The 19,309-nt window shown below is 43.7% G+C and overlaps 1 long non-coding RNA gene across 2 annotated transcripts in view; it reads left to right on the top strand.

The window, feature by feature from the left end:
* Nucleotides 1–19,309, top strand: part of LOC106014946 (uncharacterized) — a 341,344-nt gene that overhangs the window by 51,312 nt on the left and 270,723 nt on the right. For both annotated transcript variants that reach the window (XR_011809168.1, XR_002399094.3), the window contains exons 9-10: nt 7,696–7,843; nt 8,495–8,607. This is a non-coding gene — a long non-coding RNA (uncharacterized lncRNA). The remainder of the gene's footprint in view (nt 1–7,695; nt 7,844–8,494; nt 8,608–19,309) is intronic.

Genomic DNA, 19,309 nt, shown 5'->3' with positions numbered 1-19,309 from the left:
ACATATTTTGTCTCCATTTTCTCTTATTTGCCCTTATCCTTGGAAGCAAAGTACAAAGACTGTCTATGGGAACTGCAAATAAATGAGAGTTCCCCGTAAAGTTCAAGCTGGGGAGAAAAAAGAACTTAATGCTGAGAATGGTCCTTGCCGCTCTCAGATAAACACTGAGCTCTTCTGAAGGCACCGGAGCCAATTATAGGAGAAGCTGGTACAAGCAACCAAGGAGCTGGGTCTGCTGAATGGTGATGTGTGGTTATGACAAAATGGTACCAGGGAGCCAGCTTGTTGCTACTTGCAGACTGCTGCAGAATGTACTCTAATTTTTGCAATCAGGCAGAGAACAGGATTGGGGGGCTGGGTAAAATATGATTTCATTAAACAAAATAAAAACCAACAGTCTGAATAGAAAGAAAAAGCTGCAATTAACCATGGTAGAAGGTCCCCCAGAATTCTGTTTTGAATAATCACAGAATTTCTGGGTTGGAAGAGACCTCAAGATCATCGAGTCCAACCTCTAACCTAACACTAACAGTCCCCACTAAACCATATCCCTAAGCTATACATCTAAACGTCTTTTGAAGACTTCCAGGGATGGTGACTCCACCACCTCCCTGGGCAGCCTGTTCCAGTGCCTAACAACCCTTTCAGTAAAGAAGTTCTTCCTAACATCTAACCTAAAACTCCCCTGGCGCAACTTAAGCCCATTCCCCCTCGTCCTGTCACCAGGCACGTGGGAGAACAGGCCAACCCCCACCTCACTACAGCCTCCTTTAAGGTATCTGTAGAGAGTGATAAGGTTGCCCCTGAGCCTCCTCTTCTCCAGGCTGAACAAGCCCAGCTCCTTCAGCCGCTCCTCGTAGGACTTGTCCTCCAGGCCCCTCACCAGCTTCGTCACCCTTCTCTGGACCCGCTCAAGCACCTCAATGTCCTTCTTGTAGCGAGGGGCCCAAAACTGAACACAGTACTCGAGGTGCGGCCTCACCAGAGCCGAGTACAGGGGGACGATCACCTCCCTAGCCCTGCTGGTCACACTGTTTCTGATACAAGCCAGGATGCCGTTGGCCTTCTTGGCCACCTGAGCACACTGCTGGCTCATATTCAGCCGACTGTCCACCATCACTCCCAGGTCCTTCTCTGCCTGGCAGCTCTCCAAGTAATTCTTGCCCCAATGGACAGAGTTAGGAACTGCTCCTTAGCAGTCAGGATCATCCTTGTGTGTAGCTGCCAAACAGAAGGACTCAGATCACAAAAGCCCATGAGGCTGGTCTGTATTTCTTCTATCTCCTACTAAGTAGAACATTATTCTGCAGATTCAGGCTTTCCTGGGTGTCATTGCAACTGTTGTGCTGATGACAAACAGCAGGCTTTTTCTAACAGCTCTGACAGTAAACACCACCAGGAGAACAGGCTCCTGAACATCACAATGTTCAGTGTGGCGTAATTCATGCTGAGCTGGGATGCCTTGGTACCAGCCTTGTATTTCTGTTTCAGGCTCTTTTCTAGGAAGAGATACTTGCATGGAAAAGCCTGTGGGGTGAACATGGTTGGTTGTATCCCGCTAGCAATCTTTGTTTCTAGGTTTTTGTTGTCTGAGGAAACATGCTGTCAGAGAAGCCTAAAGCAACCATGCAAGTTCAACAAGGAAGATGTCTCTTACTTGAGCCGTGTATGAATGTGTGAGCTGCAAGTTATTCTGGTCTTTTGTTGACCAAGGGGGAGGAGTTGCTGAGGATTTAGAAAGCTCAGCTAAGAATCCTGTCACTCAGGGCACATCAAATTAGCATCATGCCAATGAAAAGACGTTTTGGGTATGCTTAGGACCAAAAAGTGCTCTCAGCAAAGGCAACAGCAGTTCTGCTGCTCAGTTCAGTGCTACTCCAGGCTTTACCCATCTCGTTCCACTGTACTTCAATAAAAATTTAAATAAGGCTTATAGCCAGACTGTTAATTAGCAAAGAGAAAGTGAGCTGAGTGGTCTCCTCCATGCCTTTTTATGTTAATACAATTGTACATCTTGTAAGTGCCTATTTAAACAGCCCTGTTTTGCTGTAGGGCACAGTCAGAATCTCCTAGGGTAGTGGTTTTCAAACTGAGCTCTGCATTCCACCGAGATGTCTACACGCCTTACATCTTTGGGATCTGTGGAATGTGTTTCATTACTATAGTTAGTACTATTTTTCATGGGTCTGAAGAAAGGCAGAGACCTTTATAGAGCGCATCCCACTGACTTTCAGGCAGGTTACATTTACAAGTTTCGTGAGTGCTTTTGAAATATCTTCTGTAAAAAATCTTGTATTTAATTACATAGAACAAGTGCTTAGCTCCACAGAGACCTCCTCACCTGAGCAGTCTCTTCTGGACCACATAAAACACACAATTCAGCTTAAGTCAAGAGAACCACAGGACTTAAAGGTTTTAATGGTTTTCCAAAAATTGCTCTGAGTATCTATTTAATAGTACTGTTACATAACAAAGTTGTCATTCAAGCTAAATACTGCTCTATATAAAATTGACATCCTGATTTTTTTTTTCCCCACGTATTTGGCAAGGATTAGGCTGTGGTAATTTGAATGTCTTTACTGCACAGATGAAACCACATCATATTGTCTTAGCGCTCAAGTCTTGATCCTAATCCTCCTGTTTTAATAGATGGAATTCATGATCCTACTTCTGTCACTCTATAAAAATGGTAGGTAATTTTCAGGGGGAAAAAACTAACAATTTCCTACTGAAATTTAACTTATCTCTAAACTTCTTATTTAGAATTTACTATGAAGAACCAAAAGCATATGAGAATTTAGAAAACAAACAAAAAACCTATCAGATAGTAGTTTATTTTTTATGAAGTGTTTAAAGGTTACTGTTGAATATTTTGAATGAGATTCCTTGTGTGCTGTTAAATGTTGAAGAATGTTTCCACAAGACTTTTTTTAACCTCAATTATTACCATATCCTTGAACAGTTCAGAATATATGAATCAGATAGAAATGTTATTTGCATACCCAATTAACAAGCTTAAAACTAAAAGTGCTTACCATTTTGGTCCGTTTTAGAGAAGGGGGTCAGAACTAGGAATCTTTAAAGGAATTAAGATGTTTCTTTCTCCTTATAAAAAACTCAGCAGAGGATTCAGTGTTTTCTTATGCATCTCTTCCCCTTGATTCCTTCTATCAGCCATCCGCTACCCCCTTCCTACACACACACTCTTCTGTCTCTGTGTTTTCCATCAAACCTGGAACTGCCTCCTGCCTGCCAGAAAGACAAGATGGCTCAGTCGCCCTGCAGTCAATCAGACAGCTTGGCTTGCATGGGAGAGCCTGGCCAGCCGAGTCACATTTTGACCTCTTTCATCTGCTCATCTGAAAAGTTTTGGATCCACACAAACTCTTGATAGCATGCTGCTCCAGCGTGCCAGGGCCCCCAAAACAGCTCCAGCCGCTCCAGGCCGGGAAATTGGTGCTACGGTCCCATTTTAACCCCATGGCACCCAGCATGGCTGGTAGAAAGGCCTGCTCTTTGCTGGTTTGAAAAAATACCTTTATTTGCTGAAGCTGCGCACGCTGTTGTCAGCCTGATTTATTCTTATAAACCTTTTTGAAGGGACTTTTGTTATGCAAGCAGCTACTGCATTTTTGTCTCATTCCATTTTTTCCCTTCCCGCCTGAATCATTTTTGGCTGGGGCTCCTGGCTAAGACCAGTCCTACAGCCGGGATATCCACAGCCCTTTTCAGTGGGGACAGCCAGCTGCTAAACACAAATTGACAACTGGGGCAAGGGTGCGTTCTAGATATGATTTAATTAGCTTTATTTTAATTTATTTTTTCCTTAAAGGACGAGGAAATATGTTATGCACATATTGTTTCAGCTCTCCTAGAGGGAAAAAAGCGGACTCCTAACACTTTCAGGGCAAGGCAGCACGCCTGAGGGCTCTGATGCTGAGGCAAACACGGAGGCCGAGCCCGCCACCCTTGTGGCCGCCATTTTGGGTGGTGCCTCAGGGCTGAGGCGCGGGCTCGGCACCATTTTGTGTTACCGCAGCCTCCCTCCACCTGGCCCCGTTGTCGTCGCCTCCCCCCAGGTAGACGGCAGGCAGGACTTGGGATTGGAGGCAGCAAAGAGGACAGCAGTGAGGGGGCAAGGGGATTGTCAGGCCCCCGTGCTTTTTGTGCGGTCACCTGGAAAGTTCTGCAATCCATTCCTGGAGTTCCTGAGGGAGCCGCTGCAGCAAGGAAGGTGCTGCCACCGGGAAAAGGGTTGTGGGCTCCCAGGGTTAAGTCCTGGCACTAGATCCTTATTCCTAGCTAATAATCCTGTATTTTTCCTCTCAGTCTGGGGAGGGGAGCCTTGTGGGCTGCTCTTTGGGAAAATGGGGGTTAGCGCTCTTGGGAACTGGTGACCTACTGTACAGAAGCAAAGGCAATGGAAATGGGGTTGATAGACAGCCTGTATCCCATGACTAGAGACCAGAAGCTTTTCTATATCATACGGTATAGTTAGTAAAGAAGAGATTTATTTTATGCTTTGTGTTCAGCGTGAAGTAGGTTATCTCTGCCCAATGTTGTGTAGTGGCTTTACTGGTGCAAAGAGGCCTGAAGAATCTCGATTTTCTGCTGTGGTAGCATTTCATTTTATTGCTGCTTATGTGTTGTGCTGTGGGGTAAGTGAGGAAGATTTGTGTGAAGGAACTTCACCCTCTAAAGTTGCTTTTCAGATACTTAATTTTCATAACTGTTTTTTTTTTTTTTTTTTTTTCCTTATTATTTTTCAGTGTTTGAGCAGTATCTGTGTAAGGGCCTGAGGGAAGGAATTTCATCCCTGTCCTACACGCTGTTCCAATGTCAGTTTTCTGTCACATCTCTGGTGTGGGCAACAGTAATTCCTAAGCCCTAAATTAACTCTAGCAGGTGTGTAAATCTTGATGCCAAAAGCTGTATATAAAATCTTTACAGCAGTGGTCTCTCAAGAAGAGAAATTGGCACTTGTTTACGGCTTTTGGTGTTGGTGGGTGTAAAAGCAGTTGAGACTGTTCTTATTTTTCTGGTGTGGCCATATCCCTTTTTTTCCTGGTTGTCCAACTGGCAGTTTAGTCAGTCTGTTATACAGAGGGCAGAGAGTAGCGTCTGCATGTGGAATTAACTGATGTAGCTTCCTTTCAAGCAGCTTTTTGTTTCAAACATTAGCCGCTGCTATGCTATGTTCAGGGATCTCTGGTCTCGATGTTTGAGATGACCTCAGTGCTGCTCCAGTAGGTAAGGAGAGCTCATCCATGTAAAACGACTTCAATTAATACTTAATTATATGAGGTGATGCTTCTGCAAGAGTAAGCTATCCCAAGGCATTTACAACTACCCATGCTTAGTTGCACTACATAGTTTGTGCTGATGTAGTTGGATGTTTGCTACTACAAATGCAAGAGTTAAAAGTCAACTGTTAATTGATGGGTCTAGTATGTCTTGTGCGTGCTGCAACCCTGTTGTAAGGAGGATTAATACATTTAGAAAAAAGTCTCAATTTTTTATGTTCAAAAAATTTCATTTTAATGGAAGTCGAGTAGTTCTACTCTAACATTCTTATTTAATCTTAGGCTGTCTCTTTACATGAGACTAAGGTTTAGATGTTTTCTTCTTTTTAAAAAGCGTTGATTCCTGGCTGCTACTGAAAGGAGATTTTGTTGTTGTTGCCTGTTTCTCTGGTATAATACACCAGGAAAAAAAAAAAAAAAAAAGCATGGAGGGGCTCTGTCTTGGGATCTGCTGCCTGAAGTAAACAGACCAGGTAGATACTTTATAACAAGCTCTAATCTAAATTGTGAGAAACAGTTGCCCATGCTTGTTAGAGTAAGCCTTTAGGAATGTTTATTGTAACTTCCATCTTTGTATCTGCAAGTGAGAAATATTTTGGAGTGAGATCAAGTTCAAATTTTGTGAAGGGGTAGCATTACTGTTCTTGTACTGCCAGGGAAATGGAGTCAGGAGGAAGGAGAAGACAGCAGCACATTTACGTACTGAGGTTTGACGAAAGGAAATAATTATGACTCTGTAAAGTGTCAGTCATTCAGTCTCTCTTTGTTTTGACACATTCAATTCTAGTGATTGGTGGTAAAGAAGATGAGTGTTAGGGAGATTTGAAGCAAAAAAATTTAATGGGGGGAAGCAAGGGGAGAGAAAAAAAAAAACCTGTCGAAGACAATTTCTGGCAGGCAGTCCGGTTCCTGGTGCAGACAGATTGGCTGATGTTGATTGTTGACAGCTTCTGCAGCTTGCTAATTACAACTGTAAAAAATTCAGGTGAATGACAGTAACTTGAAATGTTAATTCTGCTTTTTTTTTTATTTTGCAGCTGCAACTGTTAGTTGGCTATTGCTGTAATTGATGGACACTGGCAGTTGCTTAGACAGATGGAAATTAATACTTGTGTTACCGTTAGAACTCGCTTTCACAGTCACGTTTTTATTAGGCTCCTGCACTGAATTAATGTGCACACGATGGTGCGTAGAGAAGGAGCAGACGCAGCTCCTACCTGAAGAGCAGCCAGCAGCACTGCATGTCTCTGAAGGGTTGTGCATCTGTAGGCTGTGGTAAAGATAGTGGGACTGCACCAAAAAAGTGATAGCTTGGACGCTGAGGGCTGAACCACCCTGGAGCTGAGCAGGCAGTTCTTCAGGCTTGTGATTTATCCCAGTAATTAGGCTGGCTTTGGAAGAGCGGATATGGATGTAGGGAGCAGATAACTGCTGAATGGTCCTCCACATGAAATGGGTTCAGTTTGGAGTAATTTTCCTTTTCTAGCACTACTGTCTTAAATCTAATGGATGTGTCTTTAAAAAAAAAAGTCTTAAAGTGTAGCAGTAGTGTGGGTTCTTCCACTGCAGTTAAAACTGTCAGGCATGGAAGGGGAAAAACTGTGGACCAAGACAGAATTGTCATGCCTGTCTGCATTGAAGGCATGTGTATTGAAAAAAAACAAATGCTTTCCGACACCACGATTAACAAAATATGGTCTCTTATATGTCATAAAGCTGGGAGGTGTGAATTCTGAATAAAGAGAACTTCCCTGCAATGGCAGTATTTCATGTGGGCTTTTGTGTGCAGGCTGTTTCTGGACAGTATTCTTCCATAAGGGAAATGGTTTCTCCGTATTTCACCTGGCCTTTTACTTTCACAAAATTTGAAGGCCATTTATAGAGCCAAGAGTCTCTTGTGTCTCCAAGCCTGCATCAGGAGGAAGCAGTGGAGTTCTTGACTCTGTTACTTTTCTGTATGGCCAGAAAATGCTTGAGTTGGTGAAATATTTCTACGCTTAAGTGAATTGAGAAATTAACTTTTTTTTTTTTTTTTTTTATGGGTCATATGCAGGTAAGAAGGTGGTTGTTTGGTTTTGGAGTTGGTTTAATGATACTATGCAGGTAACTAAAATATGCCTGACTCTTTGAGCTGGGACGGTCATCTTAATTTCTTTGCCTATTTTTTTTTTTAATATTAAGGTCAATGTATGTTGTAATGCAGCTGCTATTTCTGTTAGACCTGTGCCCCTTGAATTGCGTGGCAGTTTATTCAGGAGATCATCTGATTCTGCTTCCTGCTTTCATGTCCCTACATAGCTGTATCTGAGTTACTTTAAAGTAGCAAGCTACTGAATTTATTTCAGGCTCTAAAACTTAAGTATTTTTAAATGTCCTACTTTTCCTACTGCAGTTAAGAAGGCTTGCTCACTGTAATGCTCTGAGAAGTGTTACCTGGATGAGAGTTTGCAGCTGAAGATGTTGCCAGAGCTTAGAAGAGAGAATTGCTTGCATTTGAAGATGATGGAGCCGTCAATCCACACTAGAGCCTGCTTGCTAGGGTAATGAATGCAAGAACTGGCCTTGTACCTTCTGAGCTTGAGAAAAAGCTTAGATGTCCTTCAAAAATTTCTGTAATAATGTGGGAGCCCTTTAAGACTTAAGTAAGTTGATGGCAACATGATTTAAGTGGATCAGAAATGCAGCTGTGATCTTCACTGTTGTCGCTTGAGTTCTAGTTGCCTTTGTGTCATGTGAGTCACAAATGACCATGGTATTGGCTGAAAGGAAAAATGCCCACATGTAGCTTAAATAAAAGCAATTAAGAAGGTGAAATACAGCACAGAGGAGAAGTAGAAGTGAGGTGAGGTTTTGATAAGTAGAGAAGTGGTGTTATGTGTGGAAGAAACTTAGAGAATTCCTGTTAGATTTGAGAGTGGGCCTGCTTTGGTGGTGTGCTGGTTCAGCTAGAGTCATGGCTGATGTCACAACTGACTTGCTTCAGCCTCACAGGGCTTGATGCTGAGGGTGTAGGCCCCCAGGACTTCACCTCTTGGAAAGGACTGAAGCAAGTCAGTATACACAGTTCTCTCCTCACATGCATTGAGGGAGCTCTGCAGAAGCATTGGTCAAACAGATCAAAGGGTTGGATACTTTCTGAGTAGGAAAGCTCTTAAATTCTGAGTTACCTGAAGCATGCTTTATTTTAACAGTTTCCAGCCTACAGCGCTTCAATTCGGTGAGGAAGAACTTTCATTGCGTGGCATTCAGCGATAGCAACAAAGCGACTCCCTTCTCCGGACGTGTTCACGAGCTGTGTGCAGAGGTAGGCTGGCAGAATGGATAGCTCAGCTCTTGGTGCAGGTACTGGCTGTCTTGTTGTTTGTGTGGATAGAGGTCGTGCACACACAGTCCTCTCTCTCTTTCTGCCTTGTTCCTAAGCTGCCTTTGACCAAACAGGTGCCTCATCTTAAGGCCTGCCAGGTGTGGCTGACTGGTAGTTGTGACCTGAGAGCTGAAGTGTAAGCAGCTGCTAATGATTTCTTCACTGGGCTGGTTAGCAAAGCTTTGCTGTAAATGTAATGGTGCACTTGCACGCGGCACAGGAGATGCTCATGGGCTAAAGGTAGGATCGCGTTGCCCGCTGCTGTGCCAATTACTGGATATTAATGGCAGGATAGCATGCATATGCCTAAACTGGGAAGCAGAAGGTTAATAGACGAACAGCACCAGAAGATCCCATTTATCAGTTTCTATTTATCTCTCCTTGGGAGGTGGCAGGTTTACAGTAAATACCTTCTGTCCTCCTAATTTCCTAATGATGGGGATAATGATGGAGAATGGTGAAGTCATTAACTGGGACAGCCTCTGTGCATCACTCTGTCAACCACATCTCTCCAAGACCTGCGATGAAAAGTGATGGGCCCCAGCTGTTCACCAGATTCTCTTCCCCTCCCCCCTCTCCCCATTCTCTACCCCAGTTGCAGGCTTCGCAGTTGAGAAGGGAAAAAATAAAAAAGAAAACCCACAAATGGAAAGACAAAGGGCCAGTCCCTTCCCATGCTGGAGCCGCTCTGCTCGGTGCTTTGTGTGTGTGTGTGGCAGGGAGAACCAACCTGATCCCATTACAGAGCTCTGGGTGTGGCGCTAGCCTTGGGCATAGTGGTATCCTGCAGATAAGAGTGCAGAACCCAGGGGAGCAGTGGCTTGCTGAAAGGAGCAGAATGCAGAAGCAGGTTGTACTTTTAGGAATGAGGCACTGCATTGCCATGGTGCTGTCTTCCGATGAAGAACTTGTTAAAAGTCTGTAAAAACATTCAGCGTTTCTCTGTATCTGAAGCATTGTGCTGGAATACTGATGCCTTCCAGTGTCTACACAATGGTGGGGCAAACAGTTATCAGAGTCCCCATATATGGGGGATAGAGCCTGGCCGCTGTATTCTCTTTGTAGTTCTATTTTAAATCCAGTCTTTGAATCTACAATTTCAAGACATAAATGTGCCTCTGGAACATGAGATGAACTTCACGTAAAAATTTACTTGCTTAAGTTTTTTCACTGAAGAGTTTCACTTTTTTCCATGTCATGCCTTTGTATCTGACTGACTTTTTCATTGTATTTGTTTTATATGTGGACAAAGGCTGTGCCATAATCACTGATTTCAGGGGATAAAGACTGGCTTACCATTTTTAACGGGTGTGTATTCATCCAGGGAATGTGTTGGTGATTTATTGCCAGCCCTGTTTAAAACGCAGCATTCCTCCTCGGTGAGGAGAGGAAGAAAGTTCCCACTGTGGAGACAACTGGGTTTTCTGTTACAGTGGAAGGGGAGAATCTCACATACACTCACTTGGTATGCTCGTGGTTTTCTGGTAAATCTGAGCATGTGTGCAATCATCAGCAAAGCTCCTTGGTTCGACCTATTTTCTATTAATGCGATAGTTCTCCAGTGAGATATCTTTTTCTCGATTATTTTACTTAACTTGTGAGCTAGTGCAACAGCTTTGTTACCGTATAGCAAAACCACAGTCACTCGCAGTGGCCTTGAGTACAGGGTAATGCAACAGAGCTGGCTACGCCTTCTGCAGGTACAGGTACTTGCTACTTTCTCTTGTTTGTCAGCCATTTGCAGTGGCTTCTGCATGGAAGTCTTTTGAAAAGAGGGGCCTGTCTGCAGTGAGGTTTTCCTATCACATCTGCCATTTGTCAGGCTCATAAAAGAACTCTTGAGCTGTGGGAGCTTTGTATTAGAAGGGTTCATTAACTTTCAAATGTTTCAATTGAGAAATTTCAGAGCTCTCAGCAATAGACCAAGGTGGCCAGCTCAGCCAAGAGCGTCCCCTGACAGTCAGGTACAGATGCGATTGCTAGTCAGAGAGCTGTAAGAAACCTAATAGTGTCCCAGAAAGTGTCATACTTGAGCTGGAGAGGCTTAAACCAAATAGCCCAGAGAGACTGTAAATAATTTTTGTTAGGCTTTAACAGATAGCAAGGCAGAAGAGCCTTTAGCCTGCAGTATGCCAGGAATTCAGTCTACAAGGTTGTAATTCATGTGGGTCCCATCCTTGTGTGACTCATCTTGTATGTAAGCTGCCCTGGAAAACGTGACAGGAGATAGAAAAACACAGTTGTGCTGAGATAAAGTACTCCACTGGCCTAATCTTGAGCAGGTGACTAACTGTTCTTACGTGCTTCATGCCGGGATGGGTTGTGGTGGTATAGCGAGGTGCCTTTTCTGAGTTGTATCTCTATAACTGCTGTATCTGAGCACAGAGAGAGGTTAAAAATGAAAGGCAATGAAACAGTTCTCTCTTTGGGGAGGTGTGGTGTTACCCATTTAATGCATTAGAAAAGACTGAGTTCCCTAAACGCTTGTTCTGCTTTATCTCCATATGCTAGATGCTACTCAGGGCCTTATGGATACACAAGGATTTTTTCATTACTCCGAGGTAGTCTGGTGGCTAGCTATACGTCAGGGAATCCTTTAAGAACTCTGACTTCTGTTAACCAGCTCTGGTGTCCCTTGGCTATTAACTTTATTTTGTACCTTGAGATGGTCGCAGCGCTTTAGGCCGGGGAAAGTGACGTTTGGCTTTGCTGTGTAATAATGCAGGTCACTTGTCTTACTGGACTAGCCCAGTGCTGAGGCCCAGGGTTCCTGTTTGCCCCAAGTCTGTTATCTAGCCTTGGTTTAGAAATGTGAGGGACATACTTCACAGTGATTGTAGCCATCTCTTGAACAAACTGCGGGGCTTTCGCAGTTATTTTGCAGTGTCCTGTTGGGCTGCTTTTCAGTTAGCTGCCCTTGCCTAGCTTTTCCTAGCTAACATTTGATACAAGTGAAATGAAGCTTTGGATTGCAGTCCTGCTGTGTTACCGTGGTTCCCATGAGAGCTCCTAGAGCTCATAGCTGAGATGTTGAATATGCCTAGTTGTTCACGTCATAACTTCCTCTGGTCTGACCATTCAGTGTCCAGCAATAGAAGTACAGCAGTCCTGGGCTAGGTTCAGCAGCATCAGCTGTTTCTGTGGCTAGCCTCTCGGCTTTGACACCTCAAGCATGACATAAATCAGGCTAAACAGAACAAGCAATATTAAACATCTGTTGACTTCTAAATAAGGAAAATCATATTAGTCACTCTGTAAGCAATCTGCATGATAATTTCAGGAAAACACGAGGTGGTTTCTTTCAGAGGAAGAAATAGCTGATGTATCTTTTCTGTACACATGGACTAGCTGTAGAAAAGACTAAAGAGCTGAGCACAGACAGAAGTCTTGCTTCTGTGAAGTATATTTGTTGGTGAAAAAGAAGGCAAGTCAAATTGCCTACCATTGTGGAAATTTGTTCCAGATGTGTAAAGTACAGCAACTACAGCACTAAATCTTGAGGAGGATGGATGCTGTTACAGATATTGCTGGTCAAGTGAAAGAAATGTCACTGGAGCATTGTAATACGTCTCCAAAATCATTTTTTCAATTATGTGTAACATACAGCAGTGGATGACTTAAAAAGTCATCCTAGCTGACAGCGCAAAGGCAGCAAAATCTTATACTCAAGTCCATTTTTAAAGGTGCAGAGTGTACACATTAACCCTCTGTCTATAGATGGTTGAAAGAAAAAAAAAGAAGTGGTTTGCAGTGGACATTATGCTCTGCTTTCAACTTGTCTTAGCTACTTTTATTCTAGAGCTGGCTATTGCATGGAGTCAGAGCTTCCAAAGGGAAGTGTAGCAGTGCATTTCTGCAGGCTGTTATGGGTGGATCTAATGCTTGTATACCAGAGAAAACTTGATCTGGTTCACGTGATCACCATGTTGTTGTTAACTGAAGTATGAAAGAACTAGTGGGTGTCTTTGTACTGTCCTGCCAAGGGCATTACAGAGATCATGAACCCGTTGTGTTAGCTACTTAACAGTATTAAGGCTTCTTGCTTGCAGGCAATGACAGTAGGGAGGGTGAAACCATTGTTTCTTCGAAAAGAGGAAACCAATACTGCAGGCAGAGCATCCAGCTGGGGCAAGAAGCTCTGTAGGTAGCGGTCAACAGTGTAAGCAACTGGTATGAAGTTCTCCCAGGACTTGCGTGCTTCTTGGTCGTATTACATTGTGGACAACTCTGGATTGTGGTTATGCTTTGTGGATAAATAAGAGCCTCCCTGCTCTGCCCCCACAAATCCATCACAAAACACAAAAAAGACAAAACACCATGCTGCTAGAATGCTGTGATGGAGTCACAGGCCCAACTGAAGATCACCTTGTATTGCATTTCCATGTGACAGTTGTCATTGCTGTCATGTGCACCATTCCCCACTGCAGTCCAGAGGAGGACCGTGGGCAGGATGGGAACTGTATGTTGTGCCAAATGCAGGTAACTGAGCGTGGCTGGTCTGCCTGCATGCAAGTCAGTAACAGACTTGAGAGCCAAGCCTTCTTTTGTTCAAGATACTATTTTGTTTGAAACATGATGCTGGTTTTGGCCAAGTTCTTATACAGCTGCTATCTGTGTAATAGCTGTCAAAATTCTCTGGAGGAATCGAACCTGTGAACTGCTGCAAAGAATTCTGTTCCTTTAGGGTATGTTAATGCTACTGAAAAGTAATCCATCTTAGGTTTCAAGTCTTGTAAAGGAAACTAGAAAATGTACAGCTTGTTTCCAGAAGGTTGTGTGTGCCCATGTGTGGGGATGGGGAGGGGGAGAATGTCCGTTCAGTGCATTTATTTTCCAGGTACACCAACCGGAAGGATTATTCCTCTGGCTTTCTAAGATGCTACTGCTATGAATTGAAGTCCGTGGTTTGTTTAAAAAGAGGCAGCTAAGTATTGTGTGTATTATCACTGACTGCCTTTGCTCAAAGGGAGTGTGAAATGCTGTGTCTGTCATGGCACTAGGGTGCGGCGAGGGGATTCTAATAGCAATAGGGAATCTAGACATCGACTACCTCTTTTCCAGAAGAGCACTGTTGAAATGTCTTTTCATATGTAAGAAATCCCCCACCTGCTTATTCTGGAAACCCATTGGTGCAATCCCTTCCTCTGCTACCCTTTATATTTTCTCCCTAATATCTTTAATGTTAGTTATATGGTATTGATCTTGGCATCCACCAAGAATTTTGTTTGATGTTTTTACTCTCGATATATTTTTGCAACTCTCGATTTGGTATTTCCCTGCCTTTTCTTGCCCTTGCTAACAGCAGAAACCCATGCAGTTCTGTCGTGTTATCATTTTTCTTCCTATAAAGCATCTATGACATAGGGACCTTGAAGCCAGGAGTTGGGGCCACAGTGCTCAGCAGACTGTATGTACTGCTTTTTCTGGGGTAACTGCTGTAAAAAATCAGCACCACAGTGCAGTTATGCCTGCCTCTTTGGAGTTTTCTCTTTTTCACGTAATGTAATGCATGTTCACATGTTCAGTCAGCCACAGTTATTTTGCCTGGCTACACAGGCTGAATTTAAGACCCACACTGAACATTTCTGTCACTTCTGCTGTTCTGGCCACTATGCTTAATCAAAGAGCTGGAAGGAAAGCTCTCATTAGAGAAGGTTTTTAGTCATACACAAGCATGTGCTGGGCTACTGGAGGCTTGATGGAGCTCTTGCTTCTGGTTAGGGTTGGTCTGCTTGGCCTGATCTAGGCCCTAGGCAGAACAAAGAGAGAGCAGAGCAGGCTTCGGTGTCGGAGTAAACATAATGGCTAAAGATGAAGACGATTTTGTTCCTGAGGCTGGTGCTCTGAGCCTGAGGAGCCTAGCCTGCTGTAGCAGCCAAGTGCTGTTGTATGCTGTGACCAGAGAGATTGTTGCAAACATCTAGGTGAAAATGGGAGTGAGTAGGGTGAAAAGGGAATCTGAACTGAGATGGGGTGAAGGGGAAGAAGATGAGTGGAGTGTACTTGAGATGTCTGCCAAGTTACCCATAGCATTCCTAGCTTGGTGACCAGGCTTTGTCAGACCTGTCTCAGTCAGTCTGTCCTGTCAGAAATCAGTGCAGAGATGAAGGGACAGAAGGGGGAAAGGAGACAGAATATAAAGGAGTACATGATCTCACTCAAGGGACGTGTTAAATTTAAGTTTTTGTTAATAGCTTCATAGCGTGTTAGTGTCTGACCTTGCAGTGAGGATTTGTAAGTACTTTGCCTTTCTTCTTTTTCTTTGCTTTCTGCTTTTTATCTTCGTAGAGTAATAAAGATGCTCAGCTCCAGAGAGGTCCTATAGGAATTGAATGCTTAAAACACGCAGCATTGCTCTGTGAGGAGAAAGGGAGGAAGGAATGTGAATAGGAAGGGGGAGGAGACTTGTCAGGATCAGTTTTAGGATTTATCAAAGCAGGATGAAGGAAGGAGAGAGACTCCTCCTGAACGTGATCATCTTGTCATTTCAGTAAGCTCTGTCCTGACTTAGAGCTGTGCATCAGTGCTGGGAGCAGTGCATGTTACGTATTGGCCCCTGCTCAGAGGTGCTGATGTCTTGCAGATTGAAGGGAAGGACTGATAGCTGTTCCTGCTGTGCAGTTAAGAAGGGCTGCAGGTTCTCTCTTGTTAGGGGAGAGAGGCCTCTGCCTGCTTTGCAGTACAAGGCTGGGAGCAGGAAAGGACTGGAACTCAGATTGCTAGCAAGGCAGCAGTAAAAGGAATAGCTCACTGTTACTTCTGATCATGCTGTGTCTACTTTGCCTCGGGCTTGTGTCTACTATAGATGGTTCTGTGTGAGATGGCACCAGTCTGGGGAGCTGGGGCACTGCAGAAGAGGATAACAGAAGGGTTAAAGAAAATGAATGACAAAATGGCCAACAAGGCGGAAATTCATTTCTAGTTCTAGGGTAAAAGCTGATCTGCACCAGACCAATTACAATTTGGTGCCATTTGTGAGTGTGCAATTGGGGATTTTTATCAGAAGGGTTCCCAGTGATGCTTTTAATCACAGTATACAACTTAAACACCATGATGATGGCAGGAGGCATAGACAGGCACACAGTGTAAGTGTGAGAAGGTGCAGCTGGGAACAGTGTGGAGTAGGCAATTGCCTTCCTAATATTTAGTCACAATCTTCCTGTGCTGCAACAGGACCCAAGCACACGGTAAAACTGTGCAAAACTTAGGGTTTTTCTGTCATATGTCTACTTCATTTCTGTTTATATGTCAGGGGAACAGGGAACTTTGTTTTGATGGCTCCTCAGACAAGCTGTCTGGATTGATCTATACAGATGACTTTGTGCTAGAGATGGAAGGTGTGGCTGAGCACTGAGGGGCAGCTCTGGAGGCCTCCTGGGAGCACAGCGCAGGCTGGTGGATAGGTCTGAGCTGAGTGAGTGATGGCTTGTCAGACACGAGGAGAGTCTGCAAGTGAAACCTCCTGGGAGTTGTTAAATACAGAAAGGCCTTCCTGAGCTCAAGAAATCCTGGGGCTGCAAATTGGTAGGGGCTGGGAGACTGTTTTGACTGAGTGTTGTCAGGTCTGCTTTCTTGTACTCTTTCCAAGGTGTACACTTCTGGTCTCTGTCACAGCACACCAGGCGAGATGGCTCTGTGGTGTGAGCTACTGTGTTTGTTAGGAGAGCTGCTGCAGAAGCGATGCGTGTCCGAGGTAGCTCTGAGTTCTTAGCTCAGTATACATGTGGCTTCTTGATGATTGACCTAAATATTCCTGATTTACTCATTTTTGAAACAGAGCAGAGAAAGCTGGGGTTTGCTGGGGTTGTGTAGGAGGGGGCAGACAAGTTCCTTCCCATTACACTCGTACACAAGCAATTCAACATCCTTGGCCAGTGACAGTGCTAAATTTTGGTTAACCATAGCCAGACAGTGGAATATTTGAGCTAGTGGATAACTTGTTGAGTATGCAGAACTTGACTGAGCTATCAGAGCTGAAAATGAAGGTAACGTGTCGTGCTCCAGTACCTATGTGACTCAGGCAGGCTTGATTCAGCACTTTGTATATTCTGGTTATGGCATTGTCTCAGCTTTGCTTTGAACTCACATGGCTCACCTGTCTGCCAGAAGAGTTGGGTCAACAGTGCTACGGCTTGTTCCCTGAGATCTTTATTCAGTGCTTCTTCATGAGTGTGTTGTGAGTCCTGTGCGAGTGCTCTCCAGTGTCTTTCTGATGCTGTCTGCAGCCCTACTGAAGGATGGGCTTTTACTCCACAGCGACATGTTCCTGTAGAAGAGGTGAAGGTGCGCGTGACCATAGAAACGTTACTCTTAGTACTTTTGCTCAGGATTTAATACTTGCTGAAGCAATGGTTGTGGTATTCATCTGTAGGATACCACAGCTTGTTGTAGGCAATCTTGCATGGAAATAACCTTGAATATACAGCCAGAGTATATCCTCCAGAGAAGTGTACAGCACAAGCTTCCTGGAAGGTCCTAGTGTAGCAAGGAGATGGGCAGCAGAAGGGGCTGGCCGTGGATGCAGGAAGAGAAATTGTTTATGATATATATATATATGATTATATAGGGTAGGGTGTGGATGGGAGTACTCAACTGCTTTATACAAAAGTTTGTGTACCTGTTATAAGGGTATAGTGGCTGTGGCTTTACATTTTCCTCTGTGACTGAGTCCTTGGTTGTCTGGTCTGATAGGCCTGTGAAACTTCTGAGGAGAAGACTGAATTAATCGCTGGGCGTGCAGGAGGTGAAAAGGCCACAAGTAATCCAGTGTTGATCTAGATACTGCTGCCATTGTTGGTTTTCATTGGTTTTCTACTCTCTGTGTGCGACAGTTTTCTACCTGTGTTAGGTCTTGATTTATCCTTGGTCTGTGAAACACCATGCACCCCACCCCCATGCTGCTGTCAGAACAGGAAAGCAGTATGAAATGATTTTGTATCATGCAGCCAAAAGAAAGGAAAAAAGTATCTTAAGTGACAGGCATTAAATCCAATAAAAAGGAGACATTCATCATGCATGTGCAGTCATATTTTCTGTCATCTCCTCAGACTGTGAAAAGGTGCTCATGGTAAAGCTTACTTAAAATACATTTAGTCTTCTCCTGTTGACATTTTGGGATTTTTTCTTTAGCTTAAGATATCTTAAGTTACAAGGGTATGTAAGGTTTTAAGGCGTTATTGAGAACAATTGGCAATGCCAAAAAATATTTTTTGGTGTTTGAATGTGTAAGTTTAGATAAACAGCTACGTGTAACAAAAGCATGGATAATTCTGGAAAGGTTAGAGGGAAAACTGAACAACGCTGTATTGAAGTATTAGTGTGGTAAGTAATGAAGTCACAAATAATTAGTTGCCTAAATACCATCTCTGCTAAGATATATTTTCCTTTGGATATATTGTAAATTTTCATTTACATCCTGGTGTTGAGTGTATTTTCCATGGAAGGAGGTGAAACTTCAGTTGAAGATGGAAGACAGAATTTTTCCTACAGGAAGGTTTTAATATGGGAGAAATACTTCTGATGATTTAGTGTTTCCTAGAGGCCCAAAATGTGTGATTCGGGGCAGGAGTTGAGGTCCTGTTCCATGTCAAGATCTAAAGTTACTGTTCTGTTGGAGGAGCATTCAGCCCTGCTGTACTGGAAAGTTAATTAGATGAAGAGGAGTAGGAGAGTGCTCAGAAGTGAGATGTCTGAATGTTCCCAAGCCAGACAGCTTCTGCTGCTCTTAGAGGGAGATGTAATGGGACGTGGTAGGAAGGCTGTGACCTGGCCTGTTCCTAGACTTCACCTGGGCTCATTGGTGAGGTGAAGTGACCAGATCAGATCAAACTCTGCTGTTGGCCAGACCTTCCCAACTCACTGCCTTTGTATCGCTCTACACAGCTAATTTTGCAGCCATCCCATTATGCATCATCGTAAATGAAGCTACTGCTGAAGTCAAAGGGTAGGAGCTCATGTATAAATGAACGTTCCTCATATTCTTGTTACCTATTGGACCTCTGAGATCAGCTCTAACAAGCACAGTGCAAACAACAGCGGTTTAGTTTGTTGCATGCCACTGGGAAATTAAATGTCTGCCAAGTTAATGTCACTTAAAATTTGCAATGACACTCACTGCATTTGACAAAACGTAGAAAAAAGAGGTTCCAATTAAGCAGAACTTCAAACACAGCAGCTCGTGCAGTTTATTTTGGAGCTAGGATATTCAGAAAGGTCAGCCTTTCAGTAAGCTAACCTCCGCCATTTACAGCGTTCGCTGGAGCTAATGAGCACTTTGCTCAGTTACATAATGGGGGCTTTATGCAAAGAAAATCCTGATGGGGTTATGTAGCTAATGTACATGGTGAAAGCGGCTTTGCCCTATAGATGTGCACTGGGGAAGCATTGTATGAAAAAATGTCTTGTCTGTAATGTCTTCTAAAGACAAAACGCCCATTCTGCTCTAGGAACTGACCGTTCAGAAGATGGTATTCTCTGGCAGGAGAACAAGTGAGGGAGTGAAGGAGAGGAGGTCAGTTAAGTCCCCTGGGATGAGCAGTGATCTTTACTTGGAAGCAGTGATCGGAACTTGGAGAAATCCAGGCATTTGGGCATCGTCTTGCTGGGTCTCATTGAGAGCAACAGTTAAATTTCTTGACAGTTA

Source organism: Anas platyrhynchos, chromosome 4, assembly GCF_047663525.1.
Source record: "Anas platyrhynchos isolate ZD024472 breed Pekin duck chromosome 4, IASCAAS_PekinDuck_T2T, whole genome shotgun sequence".
Classification (NCBI taxonomy): Eukaryota; Metazoa; Chordata; class Aves; order Anseriformes; family Anatidae; genus Anas; species Anas platyrhynchos.
This window is presented reverse-complemented; position numbering and strand designations above follow the sequence as displayed.